The following is a 24822-nucleotide window of genomic DNA, read 5'->3' as shown; positions in this document are numbered from 1 at the left end:
GAAGGAACTTGTATCTAAAATATACACAGAATTCTTAAAACTCAACAGTAAGAAAACAAACAACCCAACATTTAAAAATGGACAGAAGATCTGAACATACACCAGAATAGATATACAGAAATAAATGTGCGTATGAAAAGATTCTCAACATCACTTGTCATTAGGGAATTTCAAATTAAAACATTAAAAACTTTATAGTTTAGAACCCTATCAATCACACTTAGCCAAGTGATCTAGGTCAACATCCACAGGAATGTCATATTATTAGTATGTACACAACTCTGAGTCTAATCATTAGAAAAACTTCAGACAAATCCAAATAAAGAGAATTCTACAAAAATACTCAACCAGTTCTCCTTAAAACTGTCCAAGTCATCAAAAACAAGGAAAGTCTGAGAAACTGTTATAGCCACAAGGAACCTAAAGAGACATCACAACTAAATGTAAGGTTGACCTTCAATGGGATCTTGAATAAGAAAAAGGAATATGAGGTAAAAACTATGGAAATTTGAATAAAGTACGAACTTTAGTTAATAATGTATCAATATCATTAATTGTCACAAATGTACCATATTAGTGTTCCATGTTAATAACAGGGGAAATTGGATGTGGATATACAGAAATTCTCTGCACTATATGTGTAAATATGAAATTGTTGTTTTAAAAAGTTTGTTTTTAAAAAGCCTTGTATAAAGGGTATGAAGTTACAGATTTTCAAAGTGAAAAAGTTCTGGAGTTCTGGTATACAACAATGCAAATATACTTCATATTGCTGACTTGTACATTTAAAATGGCTAAGAAGGTTAATTTTTATGTTATGGGATTTTTATCATAATTAAAAAATGTAAAAAGCCTCATTTCCACTTTTAGCGATATAGTCAAGAGTTTCTCTTCAATCATCTTAATATTCAATATTAATTGTTACAATATTATAGTTATTACTAGTGTAGCCTCTAGCATTGATAGAATGCTTAATGTATGTAAGGGCTCTGCTAAGCATTTCACAATAATTCTTCAATTGAATCCTTGCAACTCCATTAGGGTCTTAGTATTCTGTTTCCCATGTTACAGGTGGTGAACATGAAAGTCAGAAAATTTAAGTAAATTGCAGTGGTCACATTGCTAGCAAGGGGTTCTAATTTGCAGAGAAATTTGACTACAAAAATCCACGTTCACAGCTACTTTGCTATAATTGCAAACTTCACTTGAAACAGTTCAACCCACACATCCCTGCCCCCCAGCCCCAGATACTGAAACAAAATAAATAATAATGAAACACACACACACACACACACAACAACAACAACAACAACAACAACACAGGAGTAAATAAATGAATAAATGCTAAGCCAGCAGGGCAGCCTGCCACTTGAGTGGCTTTGAACTCCAATGCATTTCCCATTTTATGGATTACAACCTATATTGGCTGCTGTGATGTAAACCATACTCCTTATCACTCACTCATATTCAATTCATTTTATAAAAAGTGGGAGGAGGAAAATGCTATACCTTAGAGACCTGAAACATTCTAAAGGATTTTAACAAATGCAGCATTTAAACAAAATGCTACATTCCTAGAAAAATTAGGCCACAAGAGCTCCATCCTAAATGTCATTTCCCTCGTGGGGAGGGAGAGTCTGAACAAAGAGAAGTAGTGACCCAAAGAAATAGCTTAATCCTTCATTTTGTTTAAAAAGACCTGTGTTTACCTGTCTAACTAAAAAGCACCATGCACTTGTCAGGCATGGGTTGTCACTGATGGAAAAGCTATTTCCCTGCTTTTAAAATTTCACACTGCTCTCTTGGCATTTTTTAAAAGGCAGAAAGCTAATATGAGTCTACACTGGATAGCCGCTTGCAGGTTAAAGTTGGAAACCTTTGAGGAAAAATATTTCAAGCTCGGTCTGATGTAAAAATCAGCACCAACGCTTACTTTTAATATGGAAAGTCATAAATTGCTAGAATAAATCTGTTTGGGATGGGGCAGGCCATGTGAATGGAACATGGAAAATGCATAAATAATTTTGAGTAGGAAAAAAATGAACATTCTCCAACTTTCAAAGTCCTAAAGGATGTCAATAAGCCAGGGTTCAAACTCTATAACTGTTTTTCCCCCAACAGCTTTCACTAATTTCCGTTCCAAAGACTTTCACCTGAAAAGAAAAAATAACCTCTCTTATCAGGGTTCACATTTCAATAGTTATTAGCTACACATTATTGGTGGTTTGTCCTCTGGCGTTCCCAGGATTGAGACACACGCGTTAAAATCTGTTTTAGTGTGTCTATTTCTCGTCTCTAGTAGTTTTTGCTTTTTGAAAGTTGTTGCTGTGTTATTGGATGAATAAATAATAATAATGTTTGCACCATCTTTATAATTTACAATATTAGCATTATACAATATTCTCCTTTATTTATTTTAATATTTTTGGCCTTCATTCTATCTTGTCTATATCAAGACCGCTGTTTATTTTTGTTGTATTTGTCTATCCTTTTATGTTTAACCTTTAAAATCATGTGGATTTCTTTTAAACAGTGGAGAACAGAGTTTTGCCTTTTTGGGCAAACTGAAATCCTTTCCCCCCCCCCTATATAATAAATGAGGCAACCCTGTTATATCTGTTAATATGATCTATATGTTGGTCTTTGTTCTGTCATATTGTTTTATGATATTTTTATTGAATACAAATAGTGGTCCTTTTCTTGCCTCCTCCCTTTTTTAAGATCCAGACTGTAAAGTATTTGATAGTAAAATAATATAATGTCTGGGTTTACTTTAAAATACATCAACCATAAAAATGTGGCGGTGGCAGAGGAATAGATAGAATAAGTACACATATTGTTGATGGTTATTAAAGCTAGATATTGGAGTTTATTTACATCTATTTGGAAGTTTTTGTTTTCAAAAGTGTTGTACTTTAAACAGTTACAAAAATAATTTCATCTTTTCATGTTATACAAAAATTACATTTTTTAAATTTACTTTAATAAAAAGCCAAGTTATATCTTCTTGAACGGAGATCTGAAATAATTAAAATTCAAGAGCTTCATAAAAAGAAGTGTTAGTCTCTAAATCAAATAAAGACCTTCTCTACTGCCTCAAGTTCTGTAGTAAATTATACATACTGTAAATGAACACAGCTTCTTTTAAACTTACAAGAAACAATTTTGTCTTTGTGAGAGTTTTATAACTACACCCAACAGCCTATAAAAAGCCTGTCTTGATGCGGTTCCCATGGTGACAGGACATAATATATGTGTCCATTAAATTTGGAAATGTAATGAAGTGTAATAAAGAATCTACTTCAGAAAAATACACTTCTCAGCATATTTTTATTAATTAAAACATTGCATTGAGCATTTTTCATGTCTGCGTGCCTGACAGCAAATAAAAGCTTTGCCACAGATTAACTGTGACTCAAGTTCCATCCAATATTAATTGGTACAAAATGGAAAAGGCATCTTTGCAGAGAAAATATTTTGACTAGTGGCCCAGAGTGATTAATGGGTAAATAGTTATGCTCCCTGAACTGTGCATATACCATTTCAAATATCACCAGCAATATGGATTTTGACATTTATGTCCACAGGGGCAGAAACAAACTAGAAAGTGGATATCTTTAATCCTTGGAAAAGAAGAGAAGTTTTTTTGTGTTCTTTTTTTTATTGCCTTGCAGAGAGTGTGTGACTATTTTGCTTGTGGGGGAGGCATGGTGTTATAAAGGCAGTTAAAGAAAACCCTGCATCAATTCAACTAACAGTAACAAAAGCAGAGATCACAAAAGCCATCTCAGTACATCAGTAGAAGCACAGGAGTTGCAAAATAAATAAATAAAATGGGATTAGGGGAATAGGAACCAGGGAGTAATGAGCCAAATCACTCTCCCATTCTACTTTGGGTAGTTAAAAATTTAAGCAGAATCAGAGGAAAGAGTTTTATTCTCAAGATGATTAGCCACTTATCTTCAGATGAGTAGAAAGCTCTCATCAGCTACTTCTGAGTTCCTCCCTGTGTCTGTCCTCCCAAATGAACAATATCTCAATGATTTTGACTTTGAAGTCACATGGAAAATATGACTGGGTAAAGTGTATGTAGCTTCTGCCCACCCACCTCCAAATCAAGGACAGCATGAATTACCCCTACATATTAAATTAATCTGAGAGGCATTTGCCTTTTGAGTTCTCATGTCATACTGAAATGCAATAATTATGTGAATCTTCACTGTCCTCGTTGCTGTTCCATGAAGAGCCAGATCGACTAAATCACATTGAGCAGCTACTCAACTGAAGAACCAATGAGCTGGACTTCCTGGGTCATAAACTCTCCCAAAAATGTTTTTAAAAAATACTCTTACAGGAGACCCATTACTTACCCATACTTCAGTACCCTGGTCACGTTTTTTTTTTTTTTTTTTGTAGTTTTTTTTTTTTTAAATAATGTAAAACACCTGAAAATACTAGTGCCCCCACTTAAATAGTGCCATACTCAAAAAAAAAAAAAAAAAAAAGGACACACTGGAGCACAGTATTGATACTGGAACCATCACTAAGGGCAGAATGTCAATATTATGTCACTAGTAGATGGTGCAGATTCTGCCAACTATTGCAGTGAAAAGGCAATCGATGGCAATCTACAAATGTTTGGAAGTTCCCCCACATAATTTTTTTTCCCGTTCTGGCTCAGAGGTTTTTTTTGGAAGTGGGAAACTGTAGGAGCTGCACATACAATGTAAAATGGGAGTCAAAGGAAGTGAGAAAACTGAAGGCTTTCCAAATCTGGAGGCTCCTGGAGCCATTGAGCACAGCCAATTGCCAACAGCCACTCCTCACTTGGGAAGGCAGGGAGATATAAAAGCATGCTCCTTTCACTAACCAAGTGAAGAGTTTCTCTACCAAAAGGCATCAGAGGGCTCTTTGAGAGTTAGAACTCCAGTCAGCTTCCTGATTTCCAGCACATTCACTCCAGCTCCTGTCTGTTCCAGAGTTTCTCTAAACTGCCCCCCTCATCTCTGATGCTTCAATTCACACTGAAGTGCTTATCAGACCATCTTTAATGGTCTTGTCTGTGAGCCCCTTGATGGATGGAATGCATCTTACTCTTTTTGGTATTCCACCCTGTTGAATATTTACCTCATAAATGTTCATTTATGTAGATGGAAAAGGTCTTAATGATCTGTTTGTACAATATTGTATATGTGTGCACACTCAAATAATTCAAAATCACACTGTCTGGATAGTAGACACATAAGAATGCTTATATTGTTCTCTGTACTGTTTTGACTATTTAAAGTATTATTGAGTTATTAAATCTGAATATGAAAAAAAGGAAAATACACATACTGAGTCACAACCTCTGCCTATTTGTAACCATTCATTCATACTATATATTTTTGAGCACCTATGAAATACTAGGTTTATAGAAATGCCCTTTGGACACCTGAGCTTTCATTCTACTGTGCTTTGGAAAAGACAGTAAACGAGTAAACAAAGAAAGGTACCAGGCAATCTCAGGTTGAAATAAATGCTTATAGAGAAAATAAACCAAATGATAGAATAATTAGAAGGAGGGAGGGGCTGCATTCATAGGTAAGCAAGAAAGGCCTTTTTGAGGTGGTAACTTTGACCAGGATAAATGTAGAAGAATGAGGGAAGGAAGTAGGGTAGCCTATGAGGTCACGAAATGTGCTGGGTCAAGATTGTAGAGGATGCTAATGTAAAGAATGCTACAAGGACTTCAGATCTGATTGCAGTGCTGTGAGGAGCCATTGAAAGATTTAAATAGGAAAGTGACAAGATCCTATTTTTAGGAAAGACCACTATGCCTGCTGAGTAGACCGTGCCTGCCAGGAGGTGAATCGGTGGATCTTTTAGGAAGACTAGGCTACATTTACTCTGCATTTACTCTAATGGTTCTCATTCAGGAGTGACTTTGCCTCCCACAGGACACTTGGCAATATCTGGAAACATTTCTGATCATCACATCTAGGAGAAAGGAGTGCCACTAGCAACAAGTTAGGAGGGGCACGGATGCTGCTAACCATTCTTGAATGCACAGGACAGAGCTGCTCAACAAATAACTATCCACCCAATGGTGCCAAGGTTGAAAAATCCTGATTTATCTATGCAGATCTGCTCTTTGACTTGTGGATTACATGACAGAAGCAACAGGAAAAAACAAGCTATGTAAATTCTAAGCAGTGTGTGTTCCTGGGAAGCAAAGCAGCAAACTAATAAGCTTAAGAAGCTGTAAAGCTAGACTCAGAGTCACTCTAAACATGAAGTCACTCCAACACCTTTTGTACCAAAAACAAAGATGCTTTTGAACTCCCTTTAATTTCAATAAGGTGAAATTATTTTCCTTTAATTAAATAGCATCCATTTAGATTACATTATATTGACACTTGGAAATCCTTGATGAATGGCATTTCTTGTCCTTGGATATGTCTTTCTTTCCACAAGTTGATTACTTGCCTTCAGAAATTGAGCATTTTATTAGTGATAGAGTTTAAAACTTTGTGACAATACCTGGACCTTTTCCATGAATACGCGTAAAAATAAACAGTATTCCACAATGGGCAGTATTGTCAAACACGTTGATCTTAGTTAAGTTGGACTTGCTTTTTCATAAAGAGACTGTTGTGTCAGGATTCTTCCCACAAATTATTATGCTGAGTCTCAGAAGGTTTCACACTCAAAGGGAGCCCCGGGGAAGCTATTATTACTCTTTGAAGGACATTTGACTTTCACCGAACATCTGCCTTGCTTAATGTACCTCTACTAAGTGTGAGCACCTGGACTGAATATGTTAACCAAGGAAAACAACCAGCAAGAAGCCAGTTTGAAAACCCCAGGACCTGCTGCCAGTAGGCTACAACTGAGATGCTCAAAAGAAAATCCCTTCAAAGAGGTTTTCAGGGGTTTTCTTTGAAGTCTGCATTTCCTGAGTGATCACATTTAGTAAAACTCAACAAAAATTAATGGAAAACAAAGATTACATATTTGTATAAGAATGTGAAAATTAGACATACTAAAATAAAATATGAGGCAATATATAGGCAAACTAATATACTTAAAATATACATGAAAGTACAGGTTAATAGGATGGGTACACTCATACTCTGCCGGGGGGGACAGAGTTTATAAATTATTACAATCTTTCACAGAAGCACCCGTAAACAACTTTTTAAAAATCCGATAACTACCCTTTTATCATGAATGATCAGAAAAGAACACAAAGATTTATAAATAAGGGTACTTGTGGCAAGATTTCTAATAATAGTGTGAAATGGTAACAATAACAGTCAGGAATTTGCTAAATGAATTATAGTTAACCTAAAATATGAAATACTAGCAAGTCATTAAAAATCAGGTTTTCAGGAAAACATTCAAAATACTGTTTACTAATGTATCCTTAAAAATAGTGCCTGGTACATGTTATTAAGCCCTCTGAATATTTGTCAGGTGAAATAATATAACATTGAATAAAAGAGGGTACAAAATCATTTTTTAGTATTATCCAAATTCTCCTGTAAGCATAATTTAGAAAGATAGACAGACAGAACCCTACCTATGCATAGAAAACAATCTGAAAGGAAATACTCAGAATTATTTACAATGATTGTGTTTGGGTGGTAGATTTTTGAATTGTTTTTATGTGCTTTAATTTTTAAAATTTTATACAATAAATATCCATGAGTCCTATGAAAAAGAGAGATGTTGTTAGTGACAAAAGACATGTGTGCATTAGAAACATAAGTCACTATTCCTTTTGGTGGTGTTTCTTGCTGAACTTGACCCCATTTCTCTAGTGGAGCTCCGAGTGTTTATGGGATCATTCAATTCGTTTAGTTTAACAAACATTTGTTGACACCCTGTTAAGTATCTGCCATAATCTGGGGAGACATGAATGAACAGTACATTTCCTACTCTTAAAAATAATACAGTGCATATAAAGTTACATTATTTAGTTACATATTTAATACAAAGATACTATGGTTAAGAGAACATTAAAGAAATCTTTCTCATTACCTGGAGCTAGTATTATAATGGAAGTAAGTGGCATAGGCCACTACGGGAGCAAAGAGCAAGAGTGTCTTCTTGAACCTGCGACCAGAAGGAGCAGTTAAAGCCATACCAGAAAAGCTATGAGTGTATGCAGTTACAGAAGCCAAGGAAAGAAAATGAGCCTAGGAGGAGGCCAAGTTGGCACGCAGCCCAAAAAACAAGTAAGACAACACCTGGGATGTGAGCTGAACAGCATGTAGCTTTGCTTTTTGGTGTGTATTCTAGTCACATCTTCACTTCTACCCAAGGAGAAATGATAAATGACATGTCTACTGCCTTCTCCAACCTCAAGGCCGATTACCATCCCCTCAATCTGACTCTCATTTGTGAGTAAAACTCCCTTTCTTGGTTATGTCTCCACCACCCTGATCACTCCATTCTCTACTCCTGCCACATCCCAAATCTTCCAGCCCCCTTCCCTGCCAAAGAAACACATTCTATAACACTTTCAAGATTTTATGACATTTTAAGACAAGAGAAAAGCATTTTAAGACAAGGAATGCAAGACTTAAACCAGAGAGAGGGTCAATTCAAAGGAGATTGAAGTAACTGGTAAGATGATAACTTTCAAACAAAACCAGGAGCCCTTTCCTGCTGGTTGTCAGGTAGGGCACTAAAGATGAATGGCCTTAATACCAGGCTCCTTGTGTTCATAAATACCATGTCCAGAGGGAATGGCCCAAAGAAAAGGTATCTCCAGCAAGCTTCATACCAGCATGTACTTTATTCAACAGCCACACAGATATAACAATTACCAATACAAAACCGTGTGACCAGTAAGAGCTTAGTCCACTTTGTGATGAAGTGTATAGATAAGCAACTAATATGAGAATTTCCTTCTTTAAACACAAATTGCAGAAACAAATCAACAAAGCACAAAGCAACAAAACCAACGTATAGAATGCAGAATGCTAAGGTTTTCATGAGATCATAATAACTGTTATAAAAAATGAGGATCCTGGTTAAAAATTCTAGGAAACTCTGAATAAGTTAAGCTCCTTCAACCATTGTCTTTAGCATGTCAAGGTGAAGTGAATTTCCCCTAGCCTAGAGGATGGAAAGAGATGTCACATTTCCCAAGTTTATTTGGCCACAGAATCTCTTTTTTTTTTTTTTTTTTTTTTGTACATTATTTTGCTGGTCTCGGGTTTTCTTAGGGAGCATAGCTTTAAAAATCATAGAACCAGATTACATTTTTAGATTATAGAATCAGATTAGCGGAAAAAGATGGCGACCGGCAGGAAGGTAGGGAGAGAGAGAGTGTGAGTGAGGAACCCATAGAGGAGAGTGTAGATGTGTGTGGTGTGTGTGTGTGTATGAGATAGGGTCAGTTAGATTCTGCAGGTCTTCCAAGGGGCTCCCGAACAGGGCAGCCCTAGACGGCGGAGCCCCGCGCACAAAGCGGACACTTCTCGGCGGCTGGTGCGGACGCAGAGACCACGCCATCTTGGGAAACAGAGCTGCCCGAGACTCGGATCCTGGCTTCTGACACAAACCAGGACCCTGCAGCCACTGGGGACAGAGAACTGCTATCACAGCTTCAGACAAACAAACAAGAATCCAGACTTCCCGGCAGATTTCCGTGAGTCAAAGAGCCTATCCCCCTCCTCGCAGGCGCTGATAGCGCCATAGTAACTGATAGACGCACCCCTCGCCCAAGCTGCTCACAGGCGCGTGCACAGACAGCGTCATAGTAACTGATAGACCCGCCCCTGGCCCAAGCTGCCGAGCTTTGCGCAGGGACACGCTCCCTCTTAGGGAATTTGGCGCGCGCTCGCGCACGGGACAGAAGCAGCTCCCCGTCGGGGAAATCTGTCAGTGCGCACAGAGGGCTCCCCTTCGGGGAATTTGGCTCGCGGGGCACAGCTCCCCCTTCGGAGATTCTTAAAAGCGTGCACAGAGGGGCTTCCCTTTGGGGAATTTGGCACTCAGGACGGACTCCGCCCCCCTTCTGGGACTTTGGGAGAGTGCACTGAGCCAGCTCACCTTCAGGTTTTTAAGAATGTGCGCTCTAGCCGGTTTGGCTCAGTAGAGAGAGCACACACAGGACGCAGCCCCACTTCAGGGAATTGGGCACGCCGGACACAGCTGCCTGGGATCCCTGACTCACAGCGCATTCACACTAAGAGCCAGCGACCCCAATTGTTGGTGCGTGCACACACAGGGACCCTGATTCTCAACGAGAAACCGCACAAGGCAACAGAGACTTTGACACTCGAGTCTTGGTGCAGACACAGGGAAACTCTGACTCCTGGCACATGCTAAGGATCTCATTCTCGGCACATACCAACAGTGTGGTGCAGACAGGGCCCCTGATTCTAAATGTGCACACGAGACCACACGGAACACTGGGGACACTGATCCTGGGCAAGTTTGGTTCCCACCAACCAAAGACAGTCACACGTCCTAGTGTCAGAGCACTTCAGTGAAACTAGGGTGGAGCGAAGTCCCCACAGCACACGACCCAGGTCCACGCAAACAGAAGCTTGAGCTTTCTGGTAATAGCCAGAATGGGGAAACGAAATAACTCACAGAGGAAAGAAAATGTGGAGTCGCCAAGAAAGGAAATTAGTGAAAATGAAGCTTGCAACATGACCGAAAAGGAGTTCAGAGTAATGGTCATGGAATTTATACATCGGATGGATGAGAAAATCAACAACTTATGCAAGAATCAGGAAGAAATGAAAAGTGATATAGCTACAATCAAAAACACCATGGAAAGTTTCAACAGTAGATTACAAGAAGCAGAGGACCGAATTAGTGAGTTAGAAGATCAGGTACAGAAACAAGCTCAAGCTGAACAGCAATTGGAGAAAAAAATTAAAAAGCAGGAGGAAAGCCTAAGGGAGCTTCGGGACAACATGAAACGAAGTAACATGCGTATAATAGGGCTGCCAGAAGGACAAGAAGAGCAGCAGGGATTAGAAAATCTATTTGAAGAAATAATGACAGAAAACTTCCCGGATATGGGAAAGATAAAAGTTACGCAAGTAAAGAGAGTCCCAAGCAGGATCAACCCCAAAAGACCCACACCAAGACATGTCATAATTTCAATGGCAAATATAAATGATAAAGAGAGAATCCTAAAGGCGGCAAGAGAGAGACAGAGAGTTACCTACAAAGGAACACCCATCAGATTGTCAAATGATTACTCATCAGAAACACAACAAGCTAGAAGTGAATGGAAGGAGGTATACAAAGTGTTGCAAAGCAAAGGACTGAATCCAAGAATACTATATCCAGCAAGACTATCAATCAAAATTGAAGGGGAAATCAGGAGCTTTGCAGACAAAAAAAGCCTCAGGGAGTTTATCACCACCAAACCAGCAATGCAAGAATTGCTAAAGGGAATACTGTAAAAAGAAGAAATAAACAGGTAAGAAGGAATACAGACACAAAAATAGATATGACTGCAAACAAATACCTTTCAGTAATAACTTTAAATGTAAACGGACTAAATGCTCCAATCAAAAGACATCGAGTAGCTGAATGGATAAAAAAACACGACCCATATATATGCTGTCTACAAGAGACCCACCTCAGAACAAGAGACTCACACAGATTGAAAGTGAAGGGATGGAAAAATATCTTTCAGGCAAATGGAAATGAAAAAAAAGCTGGGGTAGCAATACTTATATCTGACAAAATAGACCTCAAAGTAAATGCCATAACAAGAGATAAGGAAGGCCACTTCATAATACTAAAGGGAGAAATCCAACAAGAAGAAATAATTCTGGTAAACATATACGCTCCCAATATAGGAGCACCCAAATACATAAAAAAACTCCTGGAGGATATCAAGGGAGAGATTAATAGCAACACAATCATAGTAGGAGACTTTAATACCCCACTATCACCACTGGACAAATCCTCTAAACAAAAAATCAGCAAAGAAACAGCAATCCTAAATGACTCACTAGACCAGATGGAATTAATTGACATCTTCAGAACATTTCACCCCAAAGCCACAGAATATACATTCTTCTCAAGTGCACATGGGTCATTTTCAAAGATAGACCATATTCTGGGTCACAGGCAAAGTCTCTTCAAATTCAAGAAGATAGAAATTATATCAAGCATCTTCTCAGATCACAGTGGCATAAAACTGGAAATCAACTACAATAAAAACAATCCAAAGAAATCAAACACATGGAGACTAAACAGCATGCTATTAAACAAGGACTGGGTCACCAGAGAGATCAAGGAAGAAATAAAAAACATCATGGCAACAAATGACAATGAAAACACAACAATCCAAAATCTATGGGACACAGCGAAAGCAGTCTTGAGAGGGAAGTTCATAGCTCTACAGGCCTATTGCAAAAAACAAGAAACAATGGTAATAAATTACTTAACCCTACAACTCAAAGAGCTAGAAAAAGAGCAGCAAGAAAAGCCCAGTGTAACCAGAAGGAAGGAAATAACAAAGATCAGAGCGGAGATAAATGACATAGAGACCAAAGAAACAATACATAAGATCAACAAAACCAAGAGCTGGTTCTTTGAAAGGATAAACAAGATTGATGGACCTCTAGCCAGGCTCACCAAGAAGCAAAGAGAGAGGACCCAAATAAACAAAATCAGAAATGAAAGAGGTGAAATAACAACAGACCCCGCTGAGATACAAAGGATTGTTACAAAATACTACGAACAACTCTATTCCAACAAACTGGACAATCTGGAGGAAATGGACATATTCCTAGAAAAATATAACCTTCCAAAAATCAATCAAGAAGAATCTAAACAGCTCAATAGGCCAATAACTATGGACGAAATTGAAGCAGTCATCAAAAAGCTTCCAGCAAACAAAAGCCCGGGGCCAGATGGCTTCACAGGAGAGTTTTACCAAACATTCAAGGAAGAACTAAAACCTATCCTCCTCAGACTATTCCAAAAAATTCAAGTGGAAGGAACACTTCCAAGCTCCTTCTATGAAGCCAGCATCACCCTAATACCAAAACCAGATAAAGACAACACAATGAAAGAGAATTACAGACCAATATCCCTCATGAACATAGATGCCAAAATCCTCAACAAAATTCTAGCAAATCGGCTCCAGCAGTACATCAGAAAGATCATACACCATGACCAAGTAGGATTTATCCCAGGAATGCAAGGATGGTACAATATCCGCAAATCAATAAACGTAATACATCACATAAACAAATTGAAAGATAAAAATCACATAGTCATATCAATTGATGCAGAAAAAGCATTTGACAAAATCCAACACCCTTTCTTGATAAAAGCTCTCAACAAGGTGGGAATAGATGGCTCATACCTCAACATAATAAAAGCTATATATGATAAACCCACAGCAAACATCATACTCAATGGACAAAAACTAAAGACATTTCCCCTAAGAACAGGAACAAGACAGGGATGCCCACTCTCACCACTCCTGTTTGACATAATACTGGAAGTATTAGCCATTGCAATTAGACAAGAAGAAGAAATAAAAGGCGTCCAGATTGGAAAAGAACAAGTAAAGCTGTCTTTATTTGCAGACGACATGATATTGTACATAAAAAATCCGAAAGACTCCGTCAAAAAACTCATAGACTTAATAAATGAATTCGGCAATGTAGCAGGATACAAAATTAACGCCAAGAAATCTATAGCCTTTCTATACACCAATAGTGAACTTACAGACAGAGAGACTAAAAAGGCAATCCCATTTACCATCGCACCAAAAAAATTAAGATACCTAGGAATAAACTTAACTAAGGAGGTAAAAGACCTATACACGGAAAACTACAGGACACTGAAAAAAGAGATAGAGGAAGACGTAAACAGATGGAAGAACATACCATGTTCATGGATTGGTAGAATCAACATCATTAAAATGTCCATACTACCCAAAGCAATCTATAGATTCAATGCACTCCCCATTAAAATACCAACGGCATATTTCACAGACCTTGAAAGAACTCTCCAAAAATTCATCTGGAATAAAAAAAGACCCCGAATAGCCACAGCAATCCTGAGAAAGAAGAATAAAGTAGGAGGGATCTCAATACCAGATTTCAAGCTGTATTACAAAGCCACTGTTCTCAAAACAGCCTGGTACTGGCACAAGAACAGACATATAGATCAATGGAACAGAATAGAGAATCCAGATATTGACCCAAACCACTATGCTCAATTAATATTTGACAAAGGAGGCATGAACATACAATGGAATAAAGACAGTCTCTTCAATAAATGGTGTTGGGAAAATTGGACAGATACATGCAAAAAAATGAAGCTTGATCACCAACTTACGCCATACACAAAAATAAACTCAAAATGGATACAGGACTTAAACATAAGACGGGAAACCATAAAAATACTAGAGCAATCCACAGGCAGCAAAATGTCAGACATATGCCAAAAGAAATTCTTCACTGACACTGCCCCTAGGGCAATGGAAGCTAAAGAGAAAATTAACAAATGGGACTACATCAAAATAAAAAGCTTTTTCACAGCAAAAGAAACCATCAACAAAACAACAAGAAGGCCCACTGCATGGGAGAACATATTTGCAAATGGCATCACTGATAAAGGTTTAATCTCCAACATCTACAGGCAGCTTATACAACTTAATAAAAGGAAGATAAATGATCCAATAAAAAAATGGGCAACAGACCTAAATAGAATCTTTTCAAAAGAAGACAGAAGGAAGGCCAAGAGACACATGAAAACATGCTCAACGTCACTAATTATCCGAGAGATGCAAATCAAAACAACAATGCGGTACCATCTCACACCTGTCAGAATGGCTATCATCAACAAATCAACAAACGACAAGTGTTGGCGAGGATGCGGAGAAAAAGGAACCCTCGTGCACTGCTGGTGGGATTGCAGACTGGTGCAGCCACTGTGGAGAACAGTATGGAGTTTCCTCAAAAAACTGAAAATGGAACTCCCATTTGACCCAGTAATCCCACTCCTGGGAATATATCCGAAGAAACTAGAAACACCAATTAGAAAGGATATATGCACCCCTATGTTCATAGCAGCGCAATTCACCATAGCTAAGATTTGGAAACAGCCTAGGTGCCCGTCAGCAGATGACTGGATCAGAAAACTGTGGTACATCTACACAATGGAATACTATGCTGCCATAAAAAAGAAGGAATTCTCATCATTTGCAGCAACCTGGGAGGAATTGGAGAACATTATGTTAAGTGAAATAAGTCAGTCAATGAAAGAAAAATACCACATGATCTCACTCATTTATGGATAATAAAGAACATTATAAACTTGAACAAAAAGATAGATACAGAGACAGTAAAGCATCAAACAGACTGTCAAATTACAAGGGGAAGGTTAGGGAGAGGTGGGGGAGATAAGAGATCAATCAAAGGACTTGTATGCATGCATATAAGCATAACCAATGGATGCAAAACTCTGGGGGGTGGGGGCATATATGGGAGGGGGGTGTGGGGAGGGCAATGGTAAGATATGTACACATATAATACCTTAATAAAAAAATTGGAAAAAAAAAAAAAAGAATCAGATTAGCAGAGGTCTCTAGTCTCATTCAGAAGTGATTTTACAACCGCTGTCATCAATGAAGTCTGTGCAATAGAATCACCTGAGAAACCTTTAGAATTCCCCAGTGCCTAAACCTTACTCCAGATTAAAGAAATCAAAATTCCTGGGACTGGGACCCAGGCGACAGTAGTCTGTAAACACCCAAAGGAATTACAATAAACAACCGCATTAAGAGCCCCTGCCATCTAGTCTCCCACAAACATAGGCTCCTTGATATCTTGTTGTGCTAGCTCATCCATGTGGGAGCCTCTGTGGCTCCAGGAGACAGTGGCACATTCCTCTGCTATGTTAAACACAAGATGAAGTGCATTGTGTCTAAGATAACACTTATCTCAGTAATATCTTATATCGCTAAAACTGTAGGGCACATGCTACATTCCTATCTTCCATCAGTAAATGAATGGCCAATATTTTTTCCCTTCGTTGTCTGAACCTAGTGTTCCAGATAAAATTTGAACATAGGAGGGAGAAAAACAACAAGCTTCAAATTTATTAATAAAGTTCTAATAGCAAATATGGAAAAGCACATATCTAGACAGAGAGTACAGAATATTAACTGTGACATGTAATATTTAAGGGCAGAAAATGTTTATTAATATGTACATACCTAATATGTAAAATCTAGAAATCTAAATAGCAGAAATGCATTTTGCATTACGCAGACATAGGCCCAGCGAATCTAACCAGCCTGCAGAGCACAGAGTTAGGCTATTTTAGAGGTAGGAGCTGATAGATTGGTAGATTTCTACCAATCTCTGCCCTGGTAGAAACCTTAATTAAATTTAGTTACAGTTTTCCCAAGTACTAGCTTGCTTCTTCTCAATGAATTCCTTAGAACCCTGATGTGGTGGTAAAACAATGCTTTCAGTTGGGTAATTAAAATAGAAATACTTGAACTCCAGAGATTAGCCACACAACCATTCAAAACTTGGGACCTAAAGAAAATAGCTTTCACTGAATCCACCAACAATCAGCTTCACAAATGATACCCCACAAAGCATTGCTCTGATTTGGGGTGAGTCAATATGTTATATTGGTCATAAACTTATATAACACAGTATAATCCCTCGCTACCCATGGGTTTCATGCAAAGTTTGCATCAAAGAAAACAAAAATACTGAGTGCTTTATCCTTCAGACTGAAAAGGTTTATGACAAGGGTGTGATGGCATTTATTTGAATAATATGATAGAGCCCAATTTCAAACCTGACTTTCTAAAACAAGCTATCTGATTTTAGCGTCACCAATCTTTATTTCCTTCATAATCCAATTTCCTTTGCTTTGCTAATGACTGTTTTGATTAAGGAATTAAGGATAGAAATGATAATGCTGTATAATTAAGTATGTAGATTTGGAGCTTTTTGCTTTTAAAAGCAGTGTATTCAAAGAGCCAGAATGCGGTATTAGATAATTTGTGAAATTACATATTGCATTAATGATGTGCTGGGATAGTTAAGGAGCCAAGAATTTCAGGATTATCCCAGAGTCAATGGCTGGTGGCCCATAAATATATCAAGTGAATCTAAGTAGGCCTTTAAAAAATCCAATTTATTGAATTAAGTATGAGTTTTAATATCCCAATAAAACATCACTGAAAGATAAATATTGCAAATTACATTGCCCAATTTCAACATAGCAATTCATTGAATTTTATCTCTCTAGGAAAAAATAAATATTATAATTAGTTTTCATGACAAATTTGTATCTAATTTAAATCATACTGCTCCATGAAGCTGACAGCATCTATAATAATGGACTAAAGGTACCTGCTGTTTCCAACAGTTTGTCAGGTGTTTTGAGACTGAAATATAAAGAGGGCCTAAGGGAATGTGTAGCAGTTATGCTAAAAAGAGGAAGGCAGGGAAGGAAGCTGAGAAGGTGGGGGGGTTTATGGCTGAGTTTAAGCTTGTGGTTGGGCTGCTGTCATGTACAACAGGGATTCGACCTCAATGCTCTTGAGGGCCAGAGGCCGTGTAGAGATAGATTACAAATCAACATCAGGAAATATTTTCAAGCAGTCTAAATTATTTCAAGACGAAAGAAAATCCCTAAAAGGAAGTGAATCTTTTATTAATAAAAGTGATTAAGTCCAGGCTTGATAAACACAAGCAGAAATCCTATCTAATAAAGAGGGAATATGCTAATTGAACCTCATGCCATTGCAAAGATCAAAGCGCCCACAGCCAATAAGGAGGGAATGTGCTAATTGACTGCCCAGCCCTCAAAGATGGCGGCGCCCACAGCCACAGTCCCCTCAGTCCCACAGCTGCCCAGGGCGGGCCCGAGACGCGGGCAAGCCTCAGATGGCGGCTGCTCAGCCACCCAGGGTCGCTCGAGGCTCAGGTAACCAGGGCCGGCCAAGGCTTGTGCTGCTGGCAGGGGCAGCAGCAGAGGGCTCCCGAACTTTGAGAGGGGACAGGCCGGGCTGAGGAACCCCCCTCCAATGCATGAATTTTCATGCACCAGGCCTCTAGTATTAAAGAAGAGGTGTAACAGCAGATTCAGGAGTCAACTAGATTACTGCATGTGTGTGCGTGTATGAATGTGTGTGTGTGTGTGTGTGTGTGTGTGTTTATTAATCCTTACCCAAGGATATTTTTCCATTGGTTTTTAGAGAGTGGAAGGGAGGGGGAGAGAGTGAGTTACATGGATGTGCCTTCTAGACCTTCTCCAACTCTGGCAACTCTCTGCGCTGCATGGACCTGCTCCAGCCCAGTGGCTATATCCGTACCTCCCTATCTACTGAATCAACCACTCTAAATCTCATCCATGTCCCAGTAGATTCCATTTATGGGTCTTGGTAGAAAAATAGTTTATATGTTCCCTCACAACCACTGCAACATCTTCTCTTCATGCATAGGCGTTACAGTGAAATAGGCATGTAGCTACCATTCACTTTCAGAAGTGTGGTTTACCCTGCACCCCCTCTTTGCCTTCCCCAGATTGGGATGCCAGCGGTTACCCCTAGCTGGAGCACCCTCAGCTCTCCTCCTTTCACACCTCTGCTTTCCTAACTAGACAGGGTGGGACAGAAGGAGGTTTACAGTTAATCATATCTGAAGATCTAACTCCATCAATTCCTTAAGATCTCTGTGGAGTTTATACTCAGGGAGGCCTTTTTCCTCTCATTCTAGATAAAATAGCATGCCATACCCATATCACGCCTTGTTTCCTTATCTTGCTTTATTTTTCCTGATAGAACATTGTAATATATTTATTTATTTATTTATTGCCTGTCTTCTCCCAGAGGATGCAAACACCCTGCGGGTAGGTAGGGACTCGGTATTCTCAGCTCCTTGCACAGTGACTGATACAGGGCAGGGTCTCACTGTAGATTTATGGGTGGATGATGAAATGAATGAAGTGTTCTCTTTTGCTCCCAGGCTTCCTCATCATGGAAGCCTGCATGTTTGTAACTCTCTGCCCATCATCTGGAACACATCAGACCTTGATCCAGGCATTTCCAGTGTCCCAAAGATGGAAAATCTGGAGTTAATCGTCCTTTTCAAATTGGCACTGCCCCGTGGGCATTTTGTCACCCTTACAACCAAGACTGCTGGAAAAATCCAGACTGGGCAATTAGCATGTTCTCCTAAGGAAGCCATTTGCTGTTCATAAAACTCTAAAAAAAAAAAAAAATAGCATCTAGGGAACAAAGAGGCTGATGCAGTGTGGAGATACATTATCCTTACAGCTGACCATGGCTTCCAGGAACGGGCTGTACCGTGTGTGCAATCGCACATTAACCTGTCCATTTCTCATTAAAAGGAGACCGAGAGAGCAACAGGCAACCAGGCATTTGTTTTTAAAGCTCTTTCGTGGATTTGCTCTCGTAGACTCTAACTGCGGGCTTGACGGAGAAATACAAGATTCAAAAAGAACTTCGAACACCTGGGAAAATCGTCAAACTATCCCATGCCTTCCAAATGGGGACGAGACAACAACGAGGTAGGGGAGAACAGAGGGGAGAAACTGCTGCAGGGAATTGAGCCAGTGGATTTCACACACACCTTCTACGTTTTCGGAAATAAGGGACTGCTTTGGTGCAGCCTGACTCCAACCAATTGTTGCTCAAATAACCCCTAAGTATTTTTCATATGCTTCGGTTTACCTTTTAACAGTTCTGGTGTCAGAACAGGGAACTGAAGGAGACCCCCACCCACCCACCCACCAAGACGCCCAGGAGCAAGGAGCAAACCAGGGCAGGTACCTGGCGAGGCCTCAGGTCCCTGTTTCCTCGCTGCCTCTGCAGGTGGTGGCAGGTCCCGCTGGGTCCTAGGTCCCAGCTCCGCAGCTTTGCGTTAGGAGCCTTCAGACTCCGGGCATTTCTCTTTCTGGTCTGGGCCCAGAAAGCGGCTGGAATCCACGGGTTCCAATTTAGAAACTGGCCGGTCCGGAAACGGACTAGTTCCGACTAGAAACCAGGCCGCGTCCAGGAATAGACTGGTTCCGACCAGAAACCGGACCGGGTGCAGTGCAAGGCTTCAATCTGGGGGAAGGAGGGAGAGGGGGGTGGGAGGGTCATTCTGGACCCTACAGGCAACATCCTGGGCAAACTTGCAGAAGCCGGCAAAGGATAAGAATTCTTGCCAAAGTCAGCTGTCCAGGTCTCTCTCTGTGCTGCCTGGTCCAGAGAACAAGAAGAAAGACTGACCTTGAACCTCTTTGGAGGGCACCCTACCAGGTCCCCTCACTACCCAGACAGCAGCCAAGCTTCAGGGAATTGAACATTGGGTCCACATGCCCCAATCGGAAAGGGCTCCTCCAGGCTCTTGGCACGGCATACCAACCAGAGATGCAAAATTAAAATTGCCGGTGGGGAGGGGGGGGCGGAGGGGGGAGCGTGGGGAGGGGTTCCTCCCCTGAAGCTGTTAGAATCTTGATCTTGAAATGGACAGCGCTCCCCAGATCTTCATCTCCAGAATGAAACCTTCCTTCCTTTTCCTTTCTTCTCGCTTGCTTTTTCTCTCTGTTCAGGCATGGAAGACAGTGATCCTTAACTCTGGCAACTGTCACTGAATCTATCGCTCAGCCACACAACAAAAGGCCCTAGGCTTTCTTGCTAAGTTGGCCTTAGTAATACAATTGCTCTACATTATTTTTTAGCTGAACAAAAAGGCGCCTGTGTCATAGCACATATCTCTGGTGTTGTAGCAAATACCGAAAATTAACAAACAAGCCACTTGGCTAAAACAGGTTGATGCCCTTCCAGGCATATCCTTTAGTTTATGTGATACCGATTGATTTGATTTATGGGGACCCTGGCTAAGTCTCTTGGTATTATCCTCCTAATAGTCATCATTATCATGTCGCTGGAGCGTTATGTTTTCTCAAATTTCTTAAATGCATGTGCATAGCCATCATCAGGACATCAGCCAGGGCATATATAAGAACCAACCAAATGAATGCATAAATAAATGAAACAACAAATCAATCTCTCTCTCTCTCTCTCAAATAAATAATAATAATAATAATAATAATAATAATAATAATGTTATAGGCCATACATAGATTTCTCTGCTTCATGCCTGATTTTGTCCTATTAGTCATGAGTCACAGAATCTTGGCTTTAGTAGAACCTAAGTAAGAGACTGGAGGGCTTCCCAGAAATAACAATTCAAACAAGAGACTGCATCTTAATATCCTGATATCAACAAATACCAAAAATTACAGCTTTAAAGAGTTAGATATTAATGATTGAACCAATCTTAAGAGACTCACTGCAATTTGAAACATCAAAGTCAGTTCTAAAGTTGGATCAAATCCACTTATCCATCCCTGATTTAGAGCTTATGGGTTTCATTCTTCTAAGGATCTGTAATCCAAAATATCTCATTTGGGGCTCCTGGGGGAAGGTGCAATAAAGTGTAAAGAATGCTAGGAATTCAAATGGGGAAATTCCTAACCCCTTAATTAAAATTGCAGGAATAATGCTTTCTGCATGAATCAGATTCATAAAAGTATAATAACAACCATAGATTTATAGCCGGACAACAGATATATGTCATAACTCTGAGTTACAGCTGTGAACAGAGTTTGTTTAAGCTGAATTATGGCAAATGCCTTCAACTGAAAAAAAAAAGTATGCATAAAATATCAGTGGCCATGATACACACTTAGAAGACTCTGCCGTATATTAAAGACAGTTTCTTTTAAAGGTTATAAATTAAGAATGTTTCCTTTCGAATGAATTACAATGATCACTTTCTTTTTGAAAGTGGCTGAACATGTATCTTGTGCCTATCTCCTATTTAAAGGATAAGTCCTTAACCTTAACGTTTCCCTGTAACTTTCTCTAGGGTCCCTGGATTTCAGGCACAATGCTACTACCATAAAAATGAGAAAGAAATACACCTCAGCTATTATAATCAGTACTTATTATGTTCACTACCAAGCTGCTTTACACATTCTTTGATTCAGTAGGCACATTTATAAGTATTCAGAGCACTCCCCCCAACCCTTTCTTACTATTTCAAGAAAATCCAGATAGGAATTGCCTAGGACATAAATATTCCTTGGACACCCACCATGAAGGCATACTTCTTCCTCCAAATCAGGAGATGAGAGGAGAAACATTTTCAAATCATGTGAAGGTACATTTTCATTAAGAGACATGGGGATTTGAGAACATAACTCACTCCTCCAAGATAGGGAGAGCGTTAGGGGGAAAGGGGCCCCACAGGCCTGCAAGGGGCTCTGTCACTTAGCTGGCCGGTGATGGAATGAGTTTTGCTACATCCAGCTGTCAGATTTGCAATAACATTTACTCTTTGCAAATTACTTGAAACTCCCAAGACCATCAGTCTGTAGTTGGTTGGTGTATCTTTCCTCCCCTGACTCTCGGCTTTGGTCCCTACTGGTCTCCTGACTTGAGTTATTGCTGAGTTTATCTAAAATTCATCAGCTTTTGCTTCCTCGCCTCCTGGCCAGGGTGTGATTCACCACTTCAGCCACTTCTTCCTAGCTTTAATAACATTGGCTTATTTTATCCTTATAATGCTGCCATTGTTATCCTTATTTTATAGATGAGAAAACTGAGGCAGTGAGATCAAGTAATTTCACCAAGTCACACTGTGGGTATGTGGAAAAACAGGGCTTTGAACTCAAGTAAATGCTCCAAGCTGCCTGCTAAGAAAAGTTGCCAGGCTTTTCATAAATACTGTCAATTTTTATAAAGATCATACACTATGCAACTACATATGAGCATACGTACCTCATCTTGCAATACCTTACATTCACTAACATAGAATATACAGCTTTTAATGTAACTTCCAAAATTTTAAATTTGCATTTATTTAATTCAATCTCTTTTTTTATGAATTACCTAGATACGTTTTCTCTTTGAGAAAGTAGTACTTTGGACATAATTGGAGTTCAACCAATATTTGTTAGTTGATCGATTAATTAGTGCATTGAGAAAAGACAATTAATTCAAGCAGATCAATAATACTGTTTCAGACTACTTGAATATAGGATAGCAGGCTTGAAAGAACAGAATGGCCACCTGATCTGTTAAAGACAAAGCAAATATCTGATAGTGTTTACAGAAAAACTCACAGCATCCATGCTTCCATTCAGCGGGGTTCATTTCTTAACTCAAGACTCAAGCTGACAGATGCTCCTTCAACAAACTTATCATTCCTGAAGGGTCAGACAGAAAGCAGTAGAAAAATAATATAAGATGGTACCCAGTATGAACTAAATGAAATCAAATGTTATAGTAGGTCTGAAAAGGGACAAAACTTGCAAAGGCTAGACCTTAAGCTGAACCCTGGCAAATGCTGTGAGATTTGTCTTATGTGATGATACTGAATTGGTTGAGCAATGATAAGCCCACTCTTTTGGATGAAACCTATTAGTAATTCAGGAGGATTAAAAATGTTTGCAAATGGCAATGTTTTTCTATATTTTTATTGATTACAGAGAGGAAGGGAGAGGGAGAGAGAGTTAGAAACATCAACGATGAGAGAGAATCATTGATCAGCCGCCTCCTGCATGCCCCCCACTGGGGATCGAGCCCACAACCAGCAATGTGCCATTGACTGGAACTGGGAATTGAACTTGGGACCCTTCAGTCTGCAGGCTGACACTCAACCACTGAGCCATGCCAGCTGGGTGCAACTTTTTTTTTTTTTTTTATTCTAAGTGAAATAAGTCAGACAGAGAAAAGCAAATGCGATATGAATTCACTCAAATGTGGCAGCTGAAAAACAAACTAAATGAACAAATAAAACAGAAACAAACTCATAGATACAGACAACAAATTGAGGGTTGCCAGATGGGAGTAAGGTTGGGAAGATGGGTGGAAAAGTTGAAGGGATTAAGAAGTACAACTTGCCAATTATAAAAATAGTCATAGGGGATATAGTCAATGATATTGTGATAACTATGTACAGTGCCAGGGGGGTATTAGATTTATCAGGGTGATCACTTCATAAGGTGTATAAATGTCTAACCACTATTGTATACATATGAAACTAATATAATATTATATGTGAACTATAACTGGAAAAAAAGCAAATGGCAATATTTTAATTGCCTTTTATTTTCAAGCAGGAAACAGACTATCTACAACTATACATAAATGTTTTCTAAATTCCCTATCATGAAAGTGGTTCATTTGGGTTTAATTCATTTTATTTCAAAAGTACAGAAACTATATAAATAGGCTGATTGTATGTTGTGCTTCTGAACACATTTTGAGTTTGATTAAGATATAGTGATGCTCATGTAAGTCAGCCAATTATGAAATGTGGCTTGTTCCAGATGCATTTTTTAAAAATGTGTTCTTTAGCCCTGGCCAGTGTGGCTCATTTGGTTGAGTGTCATCCCATGCACCAAAAGGTCACCAATTCTCAGGTTGTGGGTTCGGTCCCTGGTCAGAGGCAACCAATCAATGTTTCTCTCTCTCTCTCTCTCTCTCTCTCTCTCTCTCTCTCTCTCTCTCTCTCCCTTGCTCTCAAATTAATAAAAACATATTTTAAAAATAAATAAAATAAAAAGTCATCTTTAAAATGAGATTATTTTTTGCTGAATAAGTTATTAACAGTAGATTTTTAAATATAGGACTCTTTATGTTTGTGGAAACATGGGCTAATTTCTAGATGCTTCTTGAGAACAAATATTTCAGCAGTTTAATGCTATACTATTTGTTAATTGTGTTGTATAGTTGTTAAGAAAAATGTAATTATAGAAAGGTTAATTTTTTTAAAAAGATTCAGA

The 24822-nt window shown here is 39.0% G+C and overlaps 1 protein-coding gene across 7 annotated transcripts in view; it reads right to left on the bottom strand.

Moving 5' to 3' along the window:
- COLEC10 (collectin subfamily member 10) overlaps positions 1 to 24822 on the bottom strand; it is a 379304-nt gene that overhangs the window by 327080 nt on the left and 27402 nt on the right. For 5 of the 7 annotated variants that reach the window (XM_079796040.1, XM_079796044.1, XM_079796037.1 and 2 more), the window contains one exon: positions 23158 to 23241. The exons of the other annotated variants lie outside the window; for them this stretch is intronic. The gene's annotated coding sequence lies outside the window, so the exon portion shown is untranslated. The remainder of the gene's footprint in view (positions 1 to 23157; positions 23242 to 24822) is intronic. 7 annotated transcript variants of the gene reach the window in all.

This window comes from Cnephaeus nilssonii (genome assembly GCF_951640355.1).
Source record: "Cnephaeus nilssonii genome assembly, chromosome: 18".
In the NCBI taxonomy this organism is placed as follows: Eukaryota; Metazoa; Chordata; class Mammalia; order Chiroptera; family Vespertilionidae; genus Cnephaeus; species Cnephaeus nilssonii.
The sequence above is the reverse complement of the archived record's forward strand: the minus strand, read 5'-3'. Positions and strand labels throughout refer to the sequence as shown.